Source organism: Hemiscyllium ocellatum, chromosome 11 (genome assembly GCF_020745735.1).
Source record: "Hemiscyllium ocellatum isolate sHemOce1 chromosome 11, sHemOce1.pat.X.cur, whole genome shotgun sequence".
Taxonomy (NCBI): domain Eukaryota; kingdom Metazoa; phylum Chordata; class Chondrichthyes; order Orectolobiformes; family Hemiscylliidae; genus Hemiscyllium; species Hemiscyllium ocellatum.
In genome coordinates, this window is record NC_083411.1 from 11,608,908 (window position 1) to 11,618,379 (window position 9,472).

A 9,472-nucleotide genomic window follows, 5' to 3' on the forward strand; every position below is an offset into this window, starting at 1 on the left:
GTACTGGCCATGGACCGTGTTCAGAGAAGGTGTGGGGGAATGGTCCCAGGAATGACAAGCTTAACATATGAGGAACTTTTGAGGACTCTGCATCGATATATGATGGAGTTTAGGAGGATGAGGTGGGGATCTAATTGAAACTTTCAGACTATTGAATGGCCTGGACAGAATGGATGTTGGAAAGATGTTTCAATTGGGAGGAGAGATGAGGACCAGAGGGCACAGCCTTAAAGGGAAGACCTTTTAGAATGGAGATAAGGAGAATCTTTCTCAGGCAGAGGGTGGTGAATCAAAGGAATTCACTATCACAGAAAGTTGTGGAGGCCAGGTCATTGAGTACATTTAAAACAGAAACAGATAGGTTCTTGGTTGTCAAAAGGATCAAGGGTTACAGGAGAAAGCAGGAAAATGGGGTTGAGAAACTTCACGGCCATGGTTGAAAAGTAGAGCAGACTCGGTAGCCTATTTTCTGCTCCTGTGCCTTATGTCTTATTTCAATACTTCTAAGGGTTCTGGTTATCACTATACAATTTCCACCTCTACTTGGCCTTCTAAAATGCATCACCTCGCATTTGTCTGGATTATACTCCATCTGCCATTTTTCTGCCCAATCTTGCTCACTATCAGCAACTCCACCAATCTTTGTATCATCCACAACTTCCTAATTCGACCAGCTATGTTTTCCTCCAAATCATTTATGTGCACAATGAACAGCAGAGATCCCAGCACTGATCCTGGAGTCACAACACTCCATTCCAAAATGCATTTTTCCACCGCTACCCTCTGTCTCCTGTGATGAAGCCATCTTGCCAGCTCACTCCAAGATCATTTGACTTCACCTTTTGTCCTAGTCTGCCATGAGGAACCTTGTCAAAGGCTTTAGTGAAGTCCATGTGAACAACATCAACTGCTTTTCCCTCATCAATCATCTCTGTCACTTCCTCAAACAAACTCAATCAATTTGGTGAGGCATGACCTCCCCCACACAAAACCATGCTGTCCATCATCAATAAGTCAACTTGCTTCTAAATGTGTATAGATCTTGTCCCTGAGAATCTTTTCCAATAATTTCCACACCAGCAGCATGAGCCTTATAGGCCTGTAATTTCCAGGATTATCCCTGCTACCTTTCTTAAACAATGAAACAACATTAACTATGGAATATAATATGGGAAAGTGGGAGGTCATGCAGTTTGGTCGGAAGAATAGGGGCATAGACTATTTTCTAAATGGGGATAAAATTCAGAAATGTGAAGTGCAAAGGGACTTGGGAGTCCTGGTCCAGGATTCTATTCAGGTAAACTTGCAGGTTGAGTTTAGAAAGGCAAATGCAATGTTAGCATTTATATCAAGAGGACTAAAATATAAAGCATGGATGTCCGTCTAAGGCTTTGTAAGGCTCTGGTCAGACCACATTTAGAGTTTTGTGAGTAATTTAGGATCCCATCTCTCAGACAGGATACACTAGCCCTGACGCAGATGCAGAGGAGATTCATGAGAATGACCCAGGGATGAAAAGCTTAACATATCATTGAATCATAGAATCCCTAGTGTGGAAACAGGCCACTTGGCCCAACAAGTCCATACCGACCCTCCAAAGTGTAACCCACCCAGACCTGTTCCCTGCCATTCCTCTACATTCCCCTCTTTAATGCACCTAACCTACACACCCCTGAACACTACAGACAATTTACCAAGGCCAATTCACCTGACCTGCACATCTTTGAATGAGGGAGAAAACCAGAAAATCCCGAGGAAACCAATGCGTGCTCAGGAAGAACGTGGAAACTCCACACACACTGTCACCCGATACTGGATCAAACCCGGGTCCCTGGATGAAGACTCTGGGTAAAAATTGGATGAAATTTAGTGGGATGAGGAGGGATCTAATTGAAACTTACAGAATGCTGAATGGCCTGGACAGAGTGGATATTGGGAAGATGTTTCCATTGGCAGGAGAGACTAGGACCCAACGGCACAGCTTTCGAGTAAAGGGAAGACCTTTTTGAACAGAAATGAGGAGAAACTTCTTCAGCCAGAGGGTGGTGAATCTGTGGAATTCACTACCACAGAAGGCTGGAGGCCAGGTCACTGATATATTTAAAACAGAGATAGATAGGTTTTTGATTATCAAGGGGATCAATCCGGTCCTCTGGGATTCACTTGTGGCCAAAGAGGATACAAAGATGTCTTTCAATGCTCCACCAATTAGTTCTCTTGCTTCCCTCAACATTCTGGGATCGATCCCATCAGAACCCAGGCACTCTACCTGAATTCATTTTAAGGCACAGGCCACCTCTTACTTTTGGCTTAGAAATTCGACATTCCCTTCCCTGAGACTATCCTCCACAAATTTCTGAGGATATGGGGAGAAAGTAGGAACAGAGTCCTGATTTGGTTAATGATCCATGATCATGTTGAATGGTGGAGGAAGCTCGATGGGCCGAGTGGCCTACTCCTACTCCTATATTCTTATTCTAAATCTTTCTTACATATCTGAAAGAAAATATTTCATATTTTTTTGCATCTTTCTTGACCTCCACGTGTCCTAAAGTGCTTGACAACCAAAGGAATACATTTTGCAGCATATTTCCTATTGTGATGCTGACAGCATAGATGCAACAAACAAAAATGTAAAAATGACGAGATAATCCAACTTTTTTTTTGGCTGTGGGTTGAGCAATAAAGTGACACTAGGAGAGTTCCAGATCCTGGACAGCATTATCTTTCAGATCTGATGCGAAACATTAACAACAATAACAAGAAAGGAATGATTGGAATGCACATTTTGCTGATGCTGATGACATCTTACTCTATTGTATTATCTGGTCATAACATTCACAGAAAACAGCAGCTAATCCTGGGAGATAGTCCTGTGAAGGGGAAGAATTTAAGCAGTTTCCAAGCTGAGTCAATACACAGGCATTTACTTAATATAGAAAGCCAGTTAAGCACCATTTGACAAAAATAGGAACATTCACTCCTAATTCGCTGTACAGTTTGAATGCATTAATTAAAATCCTTTTAAACTGCAGGCTCAGCTTCAATATACAATGAAATCTATTCTACTCTCAAACACAAACAGAAAGTGCTGGAGAAACTCAGCAGGTCTGGAAGCATCTGTGGAGAGAAAACAGAGTCCAGTAAGCCTTCTTTAGAAACCCTCAGGATTCTTGGCTCAAAGCAGAGGCAACTCCAGTTTATTTGTAATCCCTCATCCCTGGAGCTATTCCAGTGAAACCCTTCTAAACCCTCACTAAAGCCTCTGAAGTAGAAAGCCCAGTGAGAATAAGATCAAACTGTTCTATAGAAGTTCAGCAAAATCTTTTCAGTTTTTCACTCTGTGCTTATACTTATGAAGTCTCTCAAAAGTTTGAGATTTTGGAGAAGATTTGTAGCTCAGGAGGTGGATCAGGTTGTTAATTTGCTCGCTAAGCTGGTGGGTTTGTTCTCAGATGTTTCATTACCATACTAGGTAATATCATCAGTGAGCCTCCAGTGAAGCATTGGTGTTCTGTCCCACTTGCTACTTATGGGTCCTTGTTTGTTGTGGTGGGTGATATCATTTCCGGTTCTGTTTCTGAGAAGTTGGTTAAAGAGATTCAAATCTATGCGTTTGTCAATGGAGTTCCGGTTTGAATGTCAGGCCTCTAGGAATTCCTACCCTTGCCTTTGTTTAGCTTTTCCCAGTATGTATTGTCCCAGTCGAACTGGTGTAACTCTTCGTCTGTGTTTATGGAAACCTGTGATAGTTGGTCATGTCATTTCGTGGCTAGTTGGTGTTCGTGTATCCTGGTGGCTGGTTTCCTGCTGGTTTGTCCAATGTAATGTTTGGTGCATTCCTTGCAGGGTATTTTGTTTATTGAGTTCGTTATGCTGGCTGTGGGTATAGGGGTCCTTGAAATTCATCAGTAGTTGTTTCAGTGTGGTAGTAGGTTTGTGAGTTAGCATACTTAGACAATTCCTCATGAAGTTAAAGGACCCCGTACCCACAGCCAGCAAAATGAACGTGATATACAAAATACCCTGCAAGGACTGCACCAAACATTACATTTGACAAACCGGCAGAAACCAGCCACCAGGTTACACAAACACCAACTAGCCTCCAAAAGACATGGTCAACTATCATTGTCATCCATACACACAGATAAAGAGGGACACCAGTTCAGCTGGGACAATACATCCATCCTAAGACAGGCCAAACAGAGACATGCATGGGAACTCCAAAAAGCCTGGCATTCAAACCGGAAGTCCATTAACAAATGTATAGGAGATTCAAGATGGCGGCGACTCAGCAAGTCTGAGCCTATAGTGCTCCTTCCAAGACTTGGGCAAAGTGGATCTCCCACCCCCACCACACTCACCAAATTATCTAAAATAGCTCTTATTTAATATAATTAGTTGTTTGGTAGTGTTAGTATTAAATTTAAATAATCTAATCTCTTAGGAAAAATGACTAAAGGGAGGAGAGCCCACAGCTCTCAGAAAGCAGGGACCCCTCCCCTACCTTCTCTCTCTCCAGCTGCAGCAGAGGCATCCACAGCCGCCCCGGGGGACTTACCGATGGAAACAAGCCTTGTAGAGATGATTACCAAGCTGGATGCGAAGATCGATGCCTTCATCGAGGAGTCCCGACATCGCTGGGAATCGCTCTCGGCCGCACTGCAGAAGCACGGCCGAGACATTCAGGAACTGGAGCGCCGAGTCGGAGGGGCGGAGTTAAAGGCCGCGACCTCGGAGACCGCAGCTCAATCGGCTGCCGACCAGGTCCAGACTCTCGAACAACGAGTCCGGACCTTAGAGAATTACATCGACGCCCTCGATAATCGAGGTCGTCGAAAAATATTCGTTTGCTGGGCCTTCCCGACCCGAACGGGAAGAGAAAGGCCAGCTCACAGCATTCCTGGAGCAGTGGTTGCCACAATTTTTGGATCTGGAGGGTGGATCAGGCCAGGTGTGGGTAGAATGGGCCTACCGGGTTGCAATACGCGGGCCTGGCTCGAACCAGCGCCCACGCCCGGTCCTGTTCCGGCTGCAGAGCTATAGGGAGAGGCAGATACTCCTAGATGCCTCTAGAAATCTTGGAAAAGATCCTAAAGCCATGATCTATAAAGGATCCAAGATCATGTTATTTCAGGACTTCTCCCCGGCTTTGGCCCAAAGGAGGAAGACGTTCGATGAGGTGAAGAAGTGTTTAAGGGACTCAAATATTCAATACACCTTACGCTACCCAGCGACGTTATATTTTAACCACGAAGGATCCGGGTATAATTTTAGATTGCCAGAAAAGGCTAAGGAATTTTTGGACTCTCTTAAATAAATCGTAACAGACAATGTATGTTGGCTTGCCTTTTCCCCACTCCGATTTATATCCCCCCCACTTTTTTTCTTTTTCCTATCTTACTGTTTATTATTATCTCGGGGGTGGGGGGGAAGAGGGAATTACTTATTTGCTCTCCCTTTAACGATTTTCTCCATCCCCCTTAGGGTTTTTTAAAAAATTTTATTATTATACGTATGTATGTGTGTATGTATATATATATGTGTATGCATGTATGTGTATATATGTATATATATATAAACCGGGGGGTTTAGTTAAGGTTGGTGGGGAGAGGTGGTTACCTTATTCTATTTTAGTTTTGCCTCTAGGAGCGGGGTTATTTTCCCTTGCTATTTTATATTATTATATTTAATTATAATTTGTTGAAGTTGTAATTCTATAGTTATATATGTTTATACATGGTATTGATACTACCAAATATACTTAGGTGTGGGTGGGGGGTGGGGGGGTGGGATGCTCACTGTTAACTCTAGCTCGGTATTATATCTGTATTCTCCTCATCCTATTAAGGAGCGCCTGGGTCAAGGGTGGGGCACTGGTTGGGAGAGGATATGATGGACTGTTGGAAAAGAAGTGATACCCCCTGGGAACAAGGGGGATAATCTCCATTCAAATATGTTTTATAATTTTTTTTATTATTGAGAAATAGTTTCCTTTTTATCATACTGTTATGAGTGTATTAGAGAACCTTTATTTTTGTAAATTCTATATGCTCTTTGCTCGGGATGTTTTAGATAGGGTCTCCCCTCCCGGGGGGTCTCGGATTTACCTGGATAATTATGGTTGATCAGTCGGCAAAGTGGTACACCTGGAATGTCAAATAGGAAGAGATTATTTTCTGTTCTCTCTTTCCATATAAGGAAAAATATTTTGGTAAACTGGGTGGTTGAAGGTTCCCCTGGATTTTCAAATTGGCATAGATTAATCATGGAATGTACTCCCCTTGACTTCCTTATAAATATGGTGCACCGAAAGACCGAATTATTTTTTTATAAAATATGGCAGCCCTTTTACATAGATATTTTGGCTATCCTAACAAGGGCTTTTATCTAATTGAGATTACAGATATGGCTGGTCCGGGGCCCCTTGGGAGAGGAATCCCATATGAATACGGGTTTTGTTATATATGATGTTAACACATTCCGAGCAAGTATTTTAATATCCAACTTCTATGTTAATCGTTGGGGGGTTTTTAGACCCCCACCTCTATTTGTTTTCTCTCATTTTCTCTTATTTGAAAGATGTAAGTGACTCAATTACACACTCTGGCTAATTGTAGGTTAGATTAGTAGTTAATTGAGTTTTGTTTTTTCTCTTTCAGTATTTTTCTTTTGTCAAATTTTGATGATTGTATATTTAAGATTTACTTCTATATTAATGTTTGTACTTGAGAGTTTTGTTTATTTTTGTAAATTTGTTAAAATGTTAAATTTCTAATAAAAATATCTATTAAAAAAAACAAATGCATAGATTTGACCCTCTTTTACTGATCTCTCATAAACAGAACTGGGAATGATATCACGCACCACAACAAACCAAGACCCATATAGCAAATGGGACAGTACACCAATGCTTCACTGGAGGCTCACTGATGATATTACCGAGCATGATGACGAAACATCTGAAAACAAGCCCACCAGTTCAGCGAGCAAACCAACAGCTTTCAGTCTCATATACTTTCCAAACATACATTACACATAATTCATATTCTGCAGTCCGCTCTGCATCTTTGAAATTTAAGCAATATCCAGATAGCAACATCCAAAAGACTTGAACTACACAAGTACTGCAAACAGAAACCCCACATACAAATGTGAATATATTGAACTCAGATTGGCACATCCACTTAGCACATAGTTACTGGTTTCACTTTCAAGTTTCAAAATGCCATTTTTTCTAATAAATGTGCATTAATTTGTTATTGTCAGAGAATTCCTCCAGTATGAAACAAGCCATTTGGCCCAACAGGTCGACACTGAGTCTCTGAAATCCCACACAGACTTAGCCCCTCACCACATCCCTATATTTCCCACAGCTAATTCATTGAGCCTGCACACCATGGACAACTCAGCATGGCCTATCCACCTGACCTGCACATCTTTGGACTGTGGGAGTAACTGGAGCAGCTGGAGAAAACACATGCAGACATGGGGAGTATGTACAAACTTCACACAGAGAATTGCCAGAGGCTGGAAGGCCTGACAGCAGTAGGGAGCCAGGTTCGATTCCAGCCTGTTTGGAGTTTGCACATTCTCCCTGTGTCTGCATGGGTTTCTTCCAGGTGCTCTGGTTTTCTCCCACAGTCCAGGGATGTGCAGGTGAGGTGGATGGGCCAGGCTGAGTTGTCCATGGTGTGCAGGCTTGGTGAATTAGCCATGGGAAACACAGGGATAGGTTATGGGGCTAAGTCTGAGTTGGATGCTCTTTCAAGAGTCGGTGTGGACTTGTTGGGCCAAATGGCCTGTTTCCACACTGTAAGGATTTGATTATTCCAATAGCTGCACAAGTGGGCTTTAACAGAAAATTACATTTACAGTAAGTGACAAATATTTTCTCATTTTAAATTAAAATTAACAAGTTATAAATTTCTAACATTGAGCACATCAACCGCCATTTGTGCCATGAATTCATTTTATTCCAAATACTATATCCCTTTGAGGAAACAGCCTTTAGGTTTGCCTTTTTACCAGTTTTGGAAAAAGATGGCGGCCATTGATCCTCAACTACTTTTCCTCTAAAGTCGTTTCTCAGTCTGCTCCTGCCAGCTCTGCCCCCATTTTTTTGTAATTTCCCTTATTTAAGTTTAGCACAGTTGTTTCTGACCAATGTTTCTCACTGTCAAACTAAATAGCATGTGACACAATTTATAGTCACGGGTTCTGAGGGAATTCTTTACTCTGAGATCATTTATTAAACTTGTCACATTATGAGATTCCAACTAGGTTGACTGCTAGCTATTCCACAATATATTATGGGTGGCACTGTGGCGAGCACTGCTGCCTCACAGGACCAGGGTCCCAGGTTCAATTCCTGCCTTGGGCAACTGTCTGTGTGGAGTTTGCACATTCTCCCCGTGTCTGCGTGGGTTTCCTCTGGGTGTTCTGGTTTCCTCCCACAGTCCAAAGGTGTGCAGGTCAGGTGGATTGGCCATGCTAAATTGCCCATAGTGTTAGATGCATTAGTCAGAGGGAAAATGGGTCTGGGTGGGTTTCTCTTTGGAGGGTCAATGAGGACTGGTTGGGCTGAAAGGCCTGTTGCTACACTGTAGGGAATCTAATCTAATCTATTGTTCTCAGAATAGACTCTGTGAGTTTTTCCTCGTTGTTACCTCTGCCAATTTGATTTTCCTAATTTATATGAAGATTGAAATCACTCTGATTAATGTACTCCCTTTATTATGTCTTGCATTATCACCTGATTTATTTTCAGTCCTACAGAATAGCTGCTGTTAGGGAGTCGATAGTTGCTCCCACAAGTGCCTTCCTCTGCTCGTTTGTACTTACCTCCACCTATATATATTCTACACCTTCAATCAAAGACAATTTATTGTTATCATACTTATTCCAACTTGTCCTAACAAAGCCACCCAACACGTGTTCCTTTCTCTTGTCCTTTTCAAATGCCACCTTCCCCGAAATATTTAGTTCTCAGCTTTGAGCTCCTCATTACCATTTCTATATAACAGCTACAAGATCATAGAAATCAACCTCTCATTTATGCCATTAATTCATTTATTTGAGAAAACAGCCATTAAATTTGTCTTTTTGCCATTTATTTTTTTAAAATTTTGACCCTATTTGTTACTTTTGTTTGTATCTTCTGTCTCTTGCAATCCCACTCTGGGAACATTATCTAAATAGCTGCCTTGGAATTCTGCCACGTCTTTCTCTTTGTAATATTCTACCAACACCTATCCTCCACCTGGTTATTTTAAAGCCTTCTCTAATACTCTAATTATTCAATTCAGACAGGTCACTAGTCCCAAAACAGTTTAAGTGAAACTCATCCAACCAGAAAAGTTCCATTCTACATCTGTACTGCTATTGCCTCATGAACTGAAACCCATTCCACCCCTGCCAAGCTTTTGAGCCAGACATTTAAAGCCTTGACTTTATTTACCCTATGACAGGA